Source organism: Lepidothrix coronata, unplaced genomic scaffold, assembly GCF_001604755.1.
Source record: "Lepidothrix coronata isolate B3197 unplaced genomic scaffold, Lepidothrix_coronata-1.0 Scaffold169, whole genome shotgun sequence".
NCBI classification, from domain to species: Eukaryota; Metazoa; Chordata; class Aves; order Passeriformes; family Pipridae; genus Lepidothrix; species Lepidothrix coronata.
In genome coordinates, this window is record NW_016690349.1 from 1,247,477 (window position 1) to 1,265,270 (window position 17,794).

Genomic DNA, 17,794 nt, shown 5'->3' on the forward strand with positions numbered 1-17,794 from the left:
TCAGCACTAAGAACCAGTTTGTCATATCTACAAGAGGTTGTTTGTAACACTGCTTGTTTCCCATGTTTAAAGAATACAACAGATCTCTACCTTGACCTCACTGTTGTATAAATAAGCTTTTTAAGAAGGTGGGTCAGCATACATTTTAATAACTGCCACTCCTATGTTCTCTCACACTGGGAATGAGAAAGGTGGGAAATGTGTTTCTGCTGGGATGTGAGGCAGACTGTAGCTCACCCCTCGGAGCAGCCTGTTCTCTTCCACAGCGGGCAATCCGGTGAAAGGATATCAGCATTAGCGTTTGCATTCACCGCCCACTTCAGACCTACCTGTTTATCGATAGGAATAAGGACTGGAATTACCAAGTCACTGACCCTTTTTCTGTCCTCCAGCAAGTTGATAATTTAGCTTTTACCCTGTGAATTAACTTTAAACCAGGGGGAAAAATGCATCCTAAATATCTTTGAGCAATCGTGTGATGAAATTCCCAGTTGTTCTTTTTTTTTGTAAACTTTCCTTTGTGTTCACTGTTCTTTCTTTGCATGATTTAATCTCCTTGGATGCTCTTCATAATTTATCTTTAAATTCCAAGTGTTTTTACCCTTCCACTCATTTTTATTATATGTAGGATTTACACTTCTTTTCTGTCCAATGCAGATGCATAATGCATTACTTGAGTTGAAAACTTCTGCAAGTTCTCCAAGACCGCACGTCTAAAATAAACTGATTTGCCACACTAGTCAGACCAGAAAATTTAATGCCTCAAGCACTGTAATAACATGGTTCTAAATAGACTGCTGAAATATTAATCTTAGAGCTCATTATTCTTTCACTCTGCCTCTATTGTTTGACTTTTCTTCTTTCTGTCTATGTTTCAATATCCTCTGGACATCATCACATCCAGAGGATGACTCACATGTTGGGAGAGCTGTGTATTTCAAACCACTCTGTGTTCCAAAGGAACACATTCCTTATTCTTCACATGGAGCCAGTTTCCTTTGAAACACCTTGCCCATCTTTCAAAAATCACTTTTTGAGTTTAAAGATATTTATATTAAACTTTGTAATACTGTAGGTACCTTAGGTGACCAAACTGTAGCATTATCTTTTTTCTTTGGGCTTATTATTCCTCTAGTTGCTCTGCCAAGTCACAAAAAAAGTAAATCAGCTCTCTAGCAATTCCCTTGGTGCAGGGAAGACATCAAATTGAAGAGAAGGAGATTGTGAAATGGGATAGCAAGCATAAGCAGCAATATTGAATCATTGAACCAGTGGCACTAGAAATTGAGGAAGATACTATTAAAGGAAAGACTGTGTTCCTGCAATCTTCTGTAGAAGTTTTACATTATATCCTGAGATGGACTGGCATTCAGACTGAGCCTAAATTGGTTATTTATTTTTGATATGCAATTATTAAATACATAGAATTTTGTTATGTTAATAGTATAAAAACATTTTTGTAACTGCAGTTGTGTGTCATCTATCTGATTTAGTCAAAGGGTTATAAACTGCCCATGAATGTCATAAGGGTTAGAAATGGAAAGCCTTCAAATCACCGAGGAGACAAGTTCTGTAACAGTCACAACTGGGGAAACGGGAGCAAAATTTCCAGTAGCTAACTTCCAGGCAAAGACACTTCTGCAAGAGCAATGGAAGTTGCCTCAACTTGCAGGTCCACAGGTTTGGTAAGTGGAAAACTCACCCTGCTCCTAATTTTGGCCAGAATATACTTCATCCAATAGAGCCAGAAGATGCAAGACTGTGTCCCTTTGGATGCAGTATGTACCTATCATTCTAAGTGCCTATTTCAAACTTAAAGATTTTCCAGTATCCAGCTTAGTCAAACATTCAGGACACTCATCTTTGCTTCTCAATTCTTCAACTAGACCACACACACATCCAAAAAAAACCAAACCAAACCAACAAACAAACACAAAAACCAAACCAAATGAATAAACAAAACCACACAGCAACAAAAAAATCCCAGTGACAAACAACCTAACTGTGCTTTGGAGAAAGCAGTTTGTAGGTCTGGGCAAATTTTAGGCTTCACATTGTTGGTAACAAAGATAAAGACTGAACTCCTGAGTGCTGTTGGCAAATGTCCTTCGGCTCCAGTTGAGCCTCCCCTCCATTCTTCCAGCACAGGCCCTATGCCCTGCTCCAGGCATCATTTCTGGGGTGTAAGCACACACAGGTCATCCTAGACTTCTTTGAAAGACTGAATTTTGTCCAAATCCAGTGTGCAAACTTGACCTTGACTTGTGAATTTGATCCCCACAACAAAGAAGACATTTGGTGATTCCTGCTTGGCTGTTTCACCAGGTGTTTCTGCCTTGCACGAACAGGCTGTTTGATGATTGCCAATTAAAAAAAATACTACTTTTAGCTACTAAAAGGGATCCTTAATATTACACCATGCCTTGGTGAGACACATGAAATATTTCTTCCTTTCCTTAGTGTTTTATGCCTTACACAGCAGGGAAAAGATTAACACAGAGATTAATGTAGTAGAATATCACTTTTTACTCAACGACTCCACACTGCAGTCAGATGCCTGGGAACAGAAAACAAAGATACCAATACAGAGAAAAAGTATCTCCTAAACTGAGCCACCTGGCTAGACAAGCAGAAACAGACAAGAAATCAGAGAAGAAAGTAAAAGATATTTTCTTTTACTTTTTCTTAAGAGAAAAAATAATAGAATGATTGCACTGGATTATTTTGGTCAAAGGGATTGGCATTCATATTCTCCTCAAAGCAATTTTATTACCTCTGCATACAGGTTTCATAATAACCAGCAGAGGAGAAAGGAAAGGCACCATAAAGTTCCAGGTCTAAAATAGTCACAATCGGATAACATAAGGGCTCTTTCTATCACTTATAGATTCTGCTAAGGGGTGGAAGGAAAAAAGTAACAGACTTTAAAAAAAAAAAAATAAATAAAAATTGGAGATAGGTGCACTTAAAATTTCCAGCCACAAGCAGTCAAGTTCAGTTTTACTTTCAGCCTGCAATTATCTAAGACCTTATCTCATTTATATGGTAATAACTTGTCTCATGTCAACTCAACAAGCAGAGATAGCAGCTACGCAGCGCCAGCTCCTGGAACTCTCTGCCCGGCTGAAGCCTCCTGGCGTGGGCGGACGGACCCCGCTGGGTTCACAGCGCCCATTAGAATTGCCAATGAGCCGGGCTTCCAGAGCTGTGAGGAGCATACAAAGGCAGGGAATTTCTTGTCGCTATGCATTTAACGTAACTCTCTTTACTGTTGCGCACACTCGGCAGAAAACATTTTGAGAGATAATTATTTGCCCAGGGAAGAGGAGACTTTACTGCTGCAGTTCGGAGAGAGCTGTTCCTCAATAAGGAGCAGCAAAATTTCATGGCAAGGTTCAGAAATTATTTCAGGATGATTACTACAGCTGCAAAGCTGCATTTTCTCTAAAATTCTAATTAAATATAGATAAAGTGTGAAAAATAAGCCAAAACAGATCTGGACATTAGTGAGGGATAAAGGCTTTGGTCTTTTTCAATTTCAGAGGTAATTACTAAGGGACCTCTTATCCCCTCACCAAAGCAGAGGAGGTGCAGAGGGACCTCTGGATTCCAACTAGCCCTAAGGCTCTCAGATATAATAATTTGATGTTAGACAGAGAGCAAACTAGCAAACATCAAGACAGAACAATGATCTGGAATACAGGTAGCCCATACAGATAACAAACCTCACATCACTCTCCTTAATGAAAGTCCAGCTACTCTAACGAGCAATTTCCTCAAAGACATTGACTCTGGTTTTGCCTATAACCCATTATCCATTTTAAGAGGCAAGAGAATGTTTCAGTTCAACAGTAATTTCCTATCAAAAGCTAGTGAGGTGTGGTGATTGCGCTAGAACTCTGATCAGGGCACAGCGACTTCAGTCATCAAGTACATACTTCCAGCCCACGCTGAACAGAAAGGATTTGGTTTAAGATGGGGGGGTTCATTAAAGTATATCTTTAATGAAAACCAGGCAGCACATGGTTTGCAGGCATTACTTTCTAAAGGGGTTCTGTGCCACTCATTAGAGGGAAGAGTATTTTTTTTGGAGGTAATTTAAGAACAATAACACACCTATTGTTTTTTGGGGGAAAAAAAATCGGAAGGGAAGACCAGGCTCTGGCTTATGCCCCTGTGATATTATTACACATTACGATGCTTTTTTCTCTTCTAGATGATACAGGTGGATTTGTGAAGGATAAGGTCTCAGTTCACTCCCTCACTCTTTGGAGATTACAGGAAAGGGAAGCCTGCTCAGATCACACTGTTGATGGAGGACTGGGAGTCGGTGTTTTAGAAACACTGATTTAAATGCTTTGCATTCAGAACATTGAGTTTCACGTGGGATTTACTTACTGTATTTAAATACAACAAGCAATTTGTAGTGAAATACTATTATATATCTAGGATCACCAATGTATAACAAAGGATTTAACATCCATATGTTTGATGACCATGTTAGCCTTTTACACAGAGAATGTTGCACACAAATGCTTTAATCCCCACCACATCACAGTAAGCCCTGAGCCCCACAGTCCACAGTCTTTAAGATGCCACTTAAAGTTTCTGATCATCAGCAAAAGTTAGGTTTGCATCACTTCATCTCTAAAAGCATCTCTTTAGCCACAGGTGCTTCAAGTCTATGTTAAGAATGTAAAATTAATGTCAGCAGTTCAGAAAAGCTCTGAAAGAGATCTGGAAGTTTTCCTGTAAGTGCAGCTCTGTCCACCATCCCAGCAATAACAAAACCCATCTATATCCACCCCAGCAAAATCATAATACCCCCAATCTCAGTCATATCACGCACTCCTGGAAGTGCTAGATCATGGACTGCTGTGCTGGGACATAGGGAAGTAAATGTCAGGGCAGAGGGGATGGAAATACTTTTGTGAAGCATTGGTACTAAGATGCTAAAGACCAAAAGTCAGTTTTGGACAATCAGAGTCAACCTTGGGAGAAATATGTGAACAGTAGACAACAGAAATTGTTTTGCCTTACTTGATACAGTGCTGAGTTTATAGGCAGAGGTGAGGAGATTCAGTTTTTAACCCTAAACACACAGAATTCAGTCTCCTGCTGGATCAAGAGCCAAAGAAAGATTTTTCATAATGAGCAGTTGCAATCTATGCCAGCTTTTAAGGAGTAAAAATAAAACATAAAGAGGCATAAAACAGTTTATCAGTTGAGAACAACAGCATCAGAAATGAAGTTTCACTATTAATAAATCCTGCCTCCAGAGCTTTTCCAGAAAACTTAATAAATATTTCATTGTTTTTCATTCTGAGAAGTAATCCAAAAGAAGACTCTGAAAATCTTGAGGATGTGTGAAGGAACTGTTTGAAGTGTAAGCTCTTGAAATGCTAATAGCTATGAAGAAGCATTAGTGCCGTTTAGCTCTGATTGCATCGGCAGTGGAAGGTCTATGAGAGCGATTTAATAAGCAAGACATCCAGTGTAGTGCTATTAAATGCTTCTCAAGCATAATAGGGTAATATTCCAAAACCAATGCAACCATGACACTGTTGTCTTCAGCAGAAAGAGCACTGCCTCAGTGGAAATTCCCCCCCACATCCAACATGGATAAATTCAAACCTAAAATGTTACACACCATGTCCACACAAGGGAATCTCATGTCACAGAAAACATCTCACTACTGTTACCTTCAGCATAAAACAAAAAGCCACACACTCAGGGCTGAAAAAAAAAGCCAAGGCAAGCATTTTACAATCTGGAAAGTTAAAAAACAAAGAGGGCAAACCTCATTTGAAGTTGTAATGAGCAACTTAGTCTCTAAAGGCTTTAAATGAATATGCTCAAACGCACTGGTAAACATTTTAAATATGTATTCACAGTCCTGTTGGATTCTAATGCTCCTCTGATGATTAAACTGATTCTCCTCCTCAGTAAATAATTCAGTAGCAAAGAATAGCTTGGCCTGGAAAAGAGATGAACAATGGGTCAAGACTTTAGATAGTTGCCCTTTTCTGAGAGATTTTGGCCTCAATTTTGACATTGTGGGGAGAGTTTTCTGCAAAAGAGGAGGTCACAAAATAAATTTGAAGTGTTTGTATTCACAACTGCAGTTTAGTATCTGTATTTTCTGACCTTTATTCTGTTAGTGAAAGAAGAAAGAGCTGATGGCATGAAAAGAGAACCCAGAAACACCACTTATATAAGTTACTGCCACAGGAGAGTAATTTTCATATTCAAGGACAAAGTATGGTTTTGTTCTAGCTGTGGTCAGAGACATTCCTCTTGTGATACGGTATGCTGGTATTAGGTAGTTGGGAGTGCAAGATACCCAGGAACTTCTTCTAGAGTAGGGTCCAGAAAGCAAAATACTATTCTGTGCTTCTGAGTAGGGTTTTTTTGTTTATTTAATGTTAGCCCAAAGATGCATCTAAGTACCAAAGAGCAATATGATTAGGATTGAGACTAATGCTAATAAGGCAGTCCTAAAAAAATGGGCAAATCCACTATCCTCCCTGCTAGAAGCAAGTATTTTTAAACCAGAGACTTTAAAACAGGGTAAAACCTTTCCCAGGTTAATTCCATTAACTCTACGGGTCAGAACATGGTTTGTCCTAACACACCAGTAGGCCTGATCCAAAACCCATGAGAACCTTTTGGATCAGACCCTAATAAGGAACATAGATGACAGAAAAAATACAGTCATTCTTTATATTAAGAAAATGCAGGAATTGGAGCCACTCATGTTCTCAATATTACTTTTGTCAGATAGTTACACAGATCAAGGAAAGGCACCAGTGAGTCTGAAACAACAATCACAAGGTAGAAACCTCTTGGCATGCACGTGAGCCTTCCTCTCCAGGCAGCAAAAATTCCAACCCAACAAGCTTCTCTGAAAAATTGAGATATTCACAGGCATTTGCAAACTATAAGCACAAGATCCTGCAAAATACTAAAGCCACCCAGAGAGACCCACTGCTTAAATATGAACACATAGTCAAAAAGAGGATTGCTCTAACAGAAATGAGATGCCTAGAGGCATGTTAAAAGACTGGTAACTTTTAGCAGCTAGTTTGGAACTACACTTTAAATCTTCCCAAAAAAGGAAGCTTTGCGTACATCTAAAGCTGGGAGGAAACTAAAGACAAGATATCCTAGGGTCTCACCTCATTCATCTTATATTTTTATCAAGTTTAACAGGGTTTGTATCCAGCTTGTTTCTAGGCAACTTTAGGAAAAACCTTATTTCCATACAGTATTTTCCACAAATAACTCTTAAAAAAAAGCACAAATAAAAAATTTCTCTTTGTATTATTTCACAAAGAATCTTCCTCCTAAGTCAGAAAACTACATATATCCAAAACTAAATATATATAACTGACCTGTTTCGTTTAGAGCTTTCTCCATGAACAGTTTGCTTAGCTGCATGAACAAATCTTCATTGGTGACCCTTTTGACTGTAATCTTGGCACTAGAAACAAGGAGTGACACAACAAAATGCTTCAATCTGGAGGCATAATACTAGAGATTTAAAGTCTAAAACAGATCAATTCAAGAACTGTAAGTGTAAAACAAACTTTAGAAAAAAGTAAACAAAAGCAGCAATCACTAGACAGTACCTTCTAATGAAACAATTTAGCACAAAGAAAGACTGAGTGCAGTTACTCACAGCTGTTACATTTTGTAAATGGAGGCCATCACCAGTTAAATGCAAGGAGTATCAACCCCATCTAAACTACCCATCTGACTACTTCTGTCCCTAACCTTTCCCCTTTATCCCACCCCCACATCACAGCAGCAGCAAGGTGGTCACACCTCTCTCTTAGAGACTACAGTTTGGTCCCGACCAGAACTATCATATGCTGCCCTATTAATTGCATTTAAATGCACCTCTGGTCTCCCCTCACAGAGAACACAGTCACATAGCCAAGGCAGCCCAGTACAGCTGCCTTGAGCCTGCAGAAGGGCAGCACTTCACACCAGCTGAACCTTCATCCTGTCTCCTCTTTGGCAGCAGCAACCTCCTCTCATGTGCTGATCCTTGTGACTGCCAGGATGCCATGAAAGGGCACTTCTTTGGGCCCCAGTACCTCAGGTTGGGCTACTTTGCCTCTACTGAGTGCTGTTTTTGCAGCCAGCAGCTGTGAGAGAGCAGAACATGGACAGGTGGACAAAGGCAGAGGGGCAGAGAGGACAGCAACACAAACAGGGTGCCCCATGCTCAACCCTCAAAGTGGTTTCAAGCATTTTTCTTGCTTAACACTCTTATTAAATCACAGCTGTACAGCAACTCACACACTTTTTTTTTTTTTTTTTGCATTGCCTTATTGTTTGATTTTGTATTTTACTTAGACAGGCTGTGCCCCAAGAAACACTGACTTTTCAACTGCATCTTCCTTGTGTGTTGGTGAGTGGAGGACAGAATGATCTTTGGATATCACAAGCACACGTAATGATGTATTTTTATAAATGAACAGGCTCAAAAAGATTCTTCTATTTTTGAGGGGACAAGCATTTCTGTAAAATTTTTTGCTGGAACATCTTATACACAAATCCCATCAGGATACTGTATGCCAGAGCTCACATCAAAACAGAGGCATGGAGGGGCCTATGGAGCTGATCAGAGGAGCATTTTCCCATGACAGAAGGCTAGAAACTTGTTTTGCACAGTAAAACACAGACTGAAAGAGGAGAGAATTGCAGTCTGTAAGGTATCCAGGAACTAACCACCATGAGAGGAAAAGAACTATTTAATTTAATAGAGATATTTAGATAAAGATACTGTATGAAAACTAACCACAATCCCATCCATCCTGTAAACTAGAAGAAAGATTCCAGGTGTTAGGAGAATAAAGTTGGGGAACTCTCTTCCCAAAAGTCATATTTTACAAGGAGGAAAATGAGGCATAAAAAATTAATCCCTCTACTCAAGTTCATACATAGTTTGTGTCAGAGAGGAGAATCAGATACTGTAGAATTAAATATAGGTGAAGTGAGAAAAGAAAACCAATATGAGAAAATGAATTGGATTTTTATAATATTAATAAATTGATAATAATAAATAACAAGTAAATTGTCAGTGGTAAATCAGTACCACTAATCTTTGGAATGATTAAAAAAATATTTTCCTTTAAAGAAAATATTTATATTTCTGACACAGAGCATTACCTCAGGATGCTGTAGAATTAATCAAGATGTTTATAGGCAGTTTTTTTCTTCTTTTGCATGACAGAGAAAATAATTTATGGATAACTCAGTGTAATATGGTCTTCTGGGTTGTTGGTTTTTTTTTCTTTTAAGTTTTATTGTTGGAATCAATACAGTCACATCCTTAGGGAATAACATCCATGACCATAAAGTTCAGTTATAAGCAAAAAAGCTTTGACATGTCTCTTACTACTGAACTCCTTTTGATTTGGGACTATCACTTGAATGTAATCTACTTTTATCCCTCACACAGTGCTCGTCAATCGGCAGACCTGGATTTTTCTTTCTCAGTTCCAGAAGAGATCAATGAGGGTTTCTATTCCAGGATTCCCAAGGGTGTTTCCCTTCTCAGTTTCACTACCATGCCTATTTTACCTCAAGCCCTACACACTACTTGCTTCATCAGATTTCTCTAAATCCTAATTCCGATACCAAAATCCCACATTTGTTACTTCTTAGTTAATCTTCAGATGCTCCCTTTATGCAAACAGAGAGATGTATTTGCTATTCAGGAGCAAAGGTTTTTAAAAATGGTGTTTGTTTGGTTCCTCAGGTCCCCATTGCCCTTCCCCACTCTGGGAACAGGGACTGTGTTCCTGCTATAAACATGTTGCCACTGTCTCCAGGAGGGACATGATGATACAGGGTCATGCACTCTCCTCAGTGTTCCCTCATGCTCACAAGGATGTGCATTGCCTGTCTTGGGAACCTGGATTCCCAAACAATATTAAAAATGCAGTCCCAACCTTCTTTTCCCCTCGGCCTTACATGAGGCAGAATCTCTCACATTTTTCGGCAGCCCTACTTCATAAAATGTCACCATTCTTATCTTCTGAGTCACACTCAAGTTAGAAAGTTACCTCTAGTAAGAGTGACTGGGTCTGTGCTCTCATCTTGAACTCCTAAAACTGGAACCAGAGAGGGCATTCAATTAATCCAGTCAACAACGCACTGGACTATATTTGAAAGAGAAGCAGGAGGACACGCAGGCAGCTTTTACAGGAAAGGTTGGTCCTCAACGGCCACAACTACACTATTTACATTCCTGGCTTCTCTGTAGCCGTTACTGTTCTATAGCAATTTCTGTCACCAACATTTCCTGCCTTCCATGGGACTTGGTCTGAATTACACCGTGAATTACCACTTTTGCTCTTTCGTTCCAAACAACAAAATCCTTCATTTTCCCCTTTTCCAGCAAAATTGAAAGACCAGTTTCTCATATTCTGTCAGTGGGACTGGAACAGAAATTCCCCAACATAATACAGTCTTAAGGCAAGATGTGCAGGGATGAAGAGCTGAGGGCTATTTCTTTCTTCATAGTTGATGAGTTCTTCTGTCTCCCTGAGGAGACACGTGTTAAAACTTCTCTATCTCTCTACCTGTCTATCAAAGTGCTGCCATTAGCACCCAAATGCCCTGTCTCAGCAGCCGGTGAGAGCTCCAATGAGTTAATAACCACAGCAGCTTTGCAGAGAAGCACTTGAGAAGAAATACATCAGTGGAACTTAAAGGCTCAGACTTTTAGGAGGTATTTAATTGGCATGAGCCATGGAAATATTCCAGCATGATTTCACAGCACTCCCCTGCATCACTGTAAACCTACATAGTTTGCATACATTTCTGCCTAAATATCTTCAGAAGGCTGGAGCAGAAATACTTAAGTATGTCTTGCTCTAAGTTCTTAGGTGATTTGGGGCACTTCTCTGATACAACAATGCTGAACTTGGACTTTCAAAATCAACATGTGGCGCTGTCAGAGGATCTTTGCATACTGCATAGCTTGGTCCCAGCACACGGCAGAAGCTACTGGGAATTTCTTAGGGCCCCCCCATGCAGGAGCTGGAGCATCTTCTAGAGAGACAGACTGCACTGGGAGGTACAGGACTCGTATGTGTATGTGATGGCAGGAGGGACAGGAGAAGAATCTTGCTGAGGCAAAGAAGTGAGGGAGGGCCCCTTACCCTCTGCTGGCCCCTGGGCCCTGCCTGTTGTGAAGGCACCAGCGTGTTGTTCTCACAAGTGCATTGTGCATGTGTGGAGGCAAATTTCACATCACTGCTCCCAAAACCTGGTGTCATGCTGGTGCAGCACCACAGAGGTAGAGCTCTGCTGCTCGGCTTGAGCCGAGAATTAAATGCTGTGCTGGGAGCTGCCACTGGGCACACTGAGCTGTCACTCTTCAGAAGGCTTGGTTGTGTAAGTGAACCAAGGGAATCGCTAAACCACAGACAATGAAAACAACTTTAAATGAGAGGCTAAATGAAAAGAAAAAAGTTGTCAAAATGTCAAGGTTAATGTTTGCATAAAACTAACCTGGGAATGGTTAGATGGTATGAGTGTAAACCTTAATCAAAACTTTTAAAGTGTGAATACAAAACTAACTTCAGTCTAGACAGTCAATAAATCTATTCTCTTTAATGAAATACTGGTCCTTTTGGTATTTCCGGTCAATCTTCATCCTCATCCTTGCGACTATGTGTAATATTGATACTCAGATTCCTGTCTGTCAAAACCAGAGGAGCCATGTGGAGCAGGACCACAGCCTCCCACATGGCTCCTGCTCTGTGTCCTCCTGCACCGCTGGCTGGACCAGCGGCTCTGTCCCCAGCCTGGCTACAGCTCTAGGATGAGCAGCAGCCTCTGGACAGGGAGTGGTAAGTCTCTGTCCCCACCCCTTCACTGGACCAGGACAGTTTCTGCAGAGGATGTCAGAGGCAGTTTCCTCCTTCTGCAGAGCACCCCAGCTCTGCCTGGACTCTTGAGGCAGCCTGGAGGAGAAGCACTTCTCTGTCTTACAGCCTGGTAGTGGCACTGCTATTTGGACAGCCAGATATGGCAGAAATGGAGTCTGCAGTGCCTCTGTGAAAGCCTGGCCCTGACATGTCTCCAGCAGATTTTAAGAGATCAGTTCGAAGAGCTCTGGGATCTTGTTTTCTTGCATTTTGTTGTTAGTGGGGATCATCATCCAGAGTTATCTACAAATTAGCTAACTAAATATCAGAGTTATCTATAAATTCTCTGCATAGACATCTTCCTGATCTTTTACTTTTGTTCTTGAAATTAAATTGCTTTTTAATTGATTTTAAGAAAGAAAAGATAAATGGTAAAACTCCCCGTGATCTCAAATTTTTTGGTTATTACTGGCTAAGTGCATGCCATACTTTCAAATACTATCCCTCCTGGTGAATTTTAAAAGGAATGTATGTGTGCTTTTAAGACACACAGGGCAGTTGTATTTTCTTTCCTTCCTTCCTTGCTTCCTTGCTTCTTTCCTTCCTTCCATCTGTCCGTCCGTCCTTCCTTCCTTCCATCCTTCCATCCTTCCGTCTGTCCGTCCTTCCTTCCATCCTTCCTGCCTTCCTTCCATGTTGCTTATACTTTTTTGTGTTGTGTGCACAAGCAGAGTTTGGTTACGCTGTAGTGGAATCACTACACTTTTTGCTTAGACACTCAAACCTCCCTTAGGCAGCCCCTCTTCTTTCACCTGTTTATCCTTTGTCAAGTTTATCATTGCTTTCCTAAAACAGAATTTCCCATTTTGTGACCAACAGGTACTCTTTTTTTTAAATATGCTGTATTCAGACTGTATTGCAGCCTGTGCTGCCAGTGCACTGTGGCTTTCCCCGGGGCAGGGTCTGGCCTTGCACTGTGCTAAAAACCAACAAAAGTAGGAAAAAGGGGAGGGGACAATTAACACATTAGTAACAAAGATTGAAATCACAGGCTCTGCCACCCACTCCATCTTATAGTCATAAACTCAGACAAATTTGCCTTCCTCTGTCTGACTCCCCCTCAGCATGAACTCCACAGCTGGACTCTCAATAAGTCCATCAATATCATCTCAGCACCATGAAGAACAGTATGCTAAACTAGTATTGTGGCTCTCTAACAAAATAAGGATATTGAAATCTTACATCAAAGACATTTTTTTAGGGAGCCATAATATTAATTTAGCATTCTGTTAGTCATGGCTCTGAAACAAGGCTATTTCCCAGGGTCCAATCCACAGAGAGCAAACAGACACAACCGGTAATGCAGCTGCCCATGAGCAAATATGGTCCTGGATATTTAGTGAGAATAAGTAGGAAGATTATAGTTTTCTTCAGGAATGTCACTAACCAAACAGATTAAATTGGAAACTCATGTTTTTTCTATACAGAAAAGATAATCTGAAGTTTAATTTCATTTTTATAAGACAAACCAAGAAAGTTATTGCAACATATAAAGCCAAGAGCACATTACAAATATTCCAACAAAAGAAAAGCATAAGTTAAGAGTCAGGATTCTTCAAATGAATGTCAAAATGTTTTGACTTACATATAGATTGTAAATTACCAAAGCTACCCCTATTAAAACAATGTAAGATCTTACTTTCTTCCCAAAGCAATTTCAAAGCAAGCCATTCCTTTCTTCCAGCACATAAAATAATGGACTTAATTCAAGTAAATCCTCTCCACTTTTTCCTCAGTTACTAGTGAGGAATCTCAGACATGCAACAATGTGTGACAGAACACTAGAGAAAAATAATAGTCTAACTCTACAGGAGATATGTCCTGACATAGTAAATGAGCACTGGATCCTCTCAGGGTTACTGCCTGCATTCATGGTTTTCTTTTATTTTACAGTGTTTTGTTAAATTGAAACGTGATAATGCTTTTTAATGAAAACCTTCGCTCAGAAAGGTTTTTTTTTCTACTGTTTTCTTTTTCTTATGTTTTTTGGTTTGGTTTTTTTTAAGATAATTATATGCTTTTCCTAGCTCTGATGGCAAATCTGTGTCATATAATGTGCCTAACCCTAAAGGGTTAGGGCTAGGGTCATATAATGTGCAGAGTTGAAAATCTTACTCCCGCCACTGAGACAAATTTCTGAAGAAAAGGGTCTGTAAATTCAGTGTCTGGAAGGTGACTTATTCCAGTTCAAGTACACTGCTACAGGAGAGAGCAGAAATATCAATAGCTCCTGGAAATTTTCAGAAGGAAACAGGACAGGGAGTACAATTTTGGGCAGGAGGCACCCTGATAGGATATGGTCACTGTTTCTCTGCCCTTGGCATTGGGCCGGAGGTCATCCCAGAGAGGAGATTAGAGCCCTGATAAAGAAGATCACCACCTCAAGCCTCCACAGCACAGGAGATCCCCGGTGCCTGACAGTGCTATTGCAGTGAATGCTCTATCACCATGTGCAGCAGGACAGATTTCAGAGCCCTACCATCCAACCTCAGCATCCCCATCCCCAAGGCTGACTTTCAGTTTAACAATGGTCTTGAGCCACTAAAAGCAACTGCAGCTTCCTCAGGAATGCTCCTGCAGTAATACCAGAAAGTAGCATTTTGGACCCAGTTTCCTTGCCAGGAGACCAAACAGCAGAGCAATAAAAGACGATTTACATCTGAGAGACTGGAAGCTCTTAACTCCCCATCATTGATCCCCTCACAGGACCTGGCCACAGATGTGTCTGTCAGTTCAGTTTGTGGGAATCACACATACACAAAGCCATCTCCAGGCCTGCCTGGGCTGTGGGCAAGACTCAGTGTTACCATCCTGATGAAGAAGGAACAGGCAGAGAAAGGGAGGTGATGGCAAGCCAGCAAGCGAGGAAAAGCGCTGGAGAGTACCCCTGGTACAGCCTGAGACATGGGAGAGAATGCTCGCAAGAGATGCCCCAGCCCTTCTCTGCCTCCTGGAAGAGCTGAGGCAATCAGGGCTGTTTCAGCACTTCCAGCATCCTGCCATCCAAAAATTTCTCTTGCAGAGACCTGGCCTGGGATATGCAATCACTTATTGGACTGAGTTCTGCATTTTGTTTTACTAAGAATTGCTTGACTTAGGAGAATTTATACTTTGATATTAGAGAGACATAAAAAGCCATAACAATTCGAGCTCTGCTTGTACAAATGATCCTCTGATGTGTGTTAAATGCACTCTATTGCTGCACTGAAATCAATTTGCAATTGATCATATTGCATTTCTAGTGTCAGCAGATATGAAAACATGTCATTTACCAATGCTTAATGAACCTCTATGCTGACAAGACATAAATAACAATAAACAGCTCTCCAGTTAAGGAGGTTAACCAGCAAAGTACTCAGTGAAAGCATTAAAGAGGTAATCATCTGGCAATTGCTGTATAGATGGAGCAGCTGCCCTCAAGGATGACTAAACCTATGCAAAGGACCATTACCAGAAAAAAGGAGGGAAAAAAAAAAAGAGGCAATTAACTCCATGTTAGAAGCTGAAAAATTCTATCTGAATGAAAAGAAGTAATTGACTTTTTAGATTGCATTTGTAGTCTTTTCCACAAGAACTTGAGGTAATCTGCTCAGTGGGGCTCTTTGAGTATGCTCTTTGACCACCTTTTTCATTTGGAAAGGAAAAGGCAAAGCAGCAAGTTGCTCCAGTGTTGTTCCTCTTAATTCTTTCTGGTAATGCTGCTCCCTTCTTCTCTCTTTTTTGAATCTTTGCATTGCTTTCATGGGTATTTTAGTCCTGAATTTTTTTATTTTTTTTTTTTTAGGACAAAGCTTTCAGTTTCCTGTAAAGTCAAAGGAACACAATAAAAAGGAATATTACCAGCGCTTAGAAGCATTTCATGAAAGTAAAACACAGCAGATTTAACTTTGCTTTATAGTTAATGGAGCAATTTAGCAGTAGCTACATTCACCACTGGACTGAACAGAAATTTCAAGTTCAATTCAGATTTTAAGTAGATGTAAATGGTGTTTATATTTCATCTATGAAGCCCAAGGCAGTGGAGTTTTCTGAGCAACCGTGGGAGTCCAAAACAGTTTAACCTCTCCTGGCTCAGATATACCCAGTACTCAGAGGGCAGGGTACACACGATATGCCTTCTCTGCCCATGAAAAGGGGCCTGTTCCATGCACTCAAGGAAAAGGGCAGTACAATTGAGGGTGGTGTTACAGAGTGCTGTTGACAGAAATCACATCTCCTTTGTGAGATCCCTTGACCTGGGCACCCTTTCCCCATTTCCCATTCCAGGTAGATATCAACTATCTTCTGCCTGCAACAACCACTGTCCCATACCCAAGCCACTCTGGGGGGCAAGGGTCCCCCAAGCTGCTTTCCCAGATTACTCTGGCAGCTGCCTCACCACACCCCTGCTGCTCTGCCCCGCCTCCACGCTGCCCAAATAGCATCTTGCCCCCTGGATCAGGCTCTGAGCTGATATCCCAGACGTGAAACCTCTCACTGTAAAAAGTCAGAGGACCACACCCAGCTCACAGAGAGCCAGGCCGACTCTGCTCGTTAGGGAGGAAAGGCTTATGCCTCTCAGGGGCCAAAAGTTTCTCCTTTTGACCAATGCATTAAGTGAATTAAGCATCTTAAAAAAAAAAATCAAAAAAACAAAACCCAAAACAAACAAACAAAAAACCCAAACAAAAACCCACAACCATAAACAAACAAAAAGCAGTTGTATATTCCCTTTAAATGCAGCCCAGAGGGCCAACCACGTCCTGGGCTGCATCAAAAGCATGGCCAGTACATTGAAGGGCTTGATTCCACCCCTCTACTCTGCTCTTGTGTAACCCCACCTGGAGTCCTGCAGCCAGGTGTGGGCCCCAACACAAGAAAGACATCGTCAGCCTTTTGAAGCTAGTCCAGAGGAGAGCCACTAAGTTGATCAGAGGGCTGGTGCACCTCCCCTGTGCAGACCGGCTGAGAGAGTTGGGGCTGTTCAGCCTGAAGGAGTGAAGGCTCCAGGGACACCTTGAAGCACCTTCCAGAACCTAGAAGGGGCCTACAGGAAAGCTGGAGAGGGACTCTACACAAAGGCATATAGAGATAGAACAAGGAGGAATGGCCTTAAACTGAGGGAGAGTAGGTTTAGTTTAGATATTAGGAAGAAATTATTTACTGAGGGTGGTGAGTCACTGGAACAGGTTGTCCAGATAGGTTGTGGACTCCTTATCCCTGGGCACATTTGAAGACCAAGGCTGGATGGGGGTCTGAGTAACCTGGTTTAGTGGAAGTTGTCCCTGCCCACGCCAGGGGGGTTGGAGATAAATGATATTTAAGGTCCTTCCAACCCAAGCCATTCTATGATTCTATGATTTGGAACACTAACAGGCCAGCAGGTTTTGGCAGTGCATCATTCTGAACCAGCACCTCAAAACTTGCAGCTGCTTAGAAAACCACTGAGTGGTCACAATATAAACATTTACCTGAGACAAAAGGAAAACTCCAATAAAGCTGAAGGAAGGAAGAAAGAGAATCATCTCTTCCTGCAGAAGAAGTGAACAGGGATGTTCAGAGGTAGAAAGCACCTAAGGAGGTTGCTGCCTTTTGTATATTCATTTACGACTGACTATTCTAGTGACACAGATTCCCTGATATTTTAATGTATTATCATGCTAGCTGTGCAAAATCACTACATGTATGAGACCAGAAAAAGGGGTTTGTACATCAGAAGAAAAGCAATTAGCAGGAAATTGTCTGTGGTCTTTTACTGACTTTGCCATAAATGCTGATCAGGTACCACATAAATCCTTCTCATTTCAGGCATGCTCTCCAGCAAAAAACTCATCATGCAGACCCAATCCTCCTCTCTCCTGTAT

The 17,794-nt window shown here is 41.0% G+C and overlaps 1 long non-coding RNA gene across 1 annotated transcript in view; it reads right to left on the minus strand.

The window, feature by feature from the left end:
- Nucleotides 1-17,794, minus strand: part of LOC108504604 — a 162,105-nt gene that overhangs the window by 128,812 nt on the left and 15,499 nt on the right. The window contains exon 2 of the long non-coding RNA XR_001877183.1: nt 7,395-7,483. This is a non-coding gene — a long non-coding RNA (uncharacterized LOC108504604). The remainder of the gene's footprint in view (nt 1-7,394; nt 7,484-17,794) is intronic.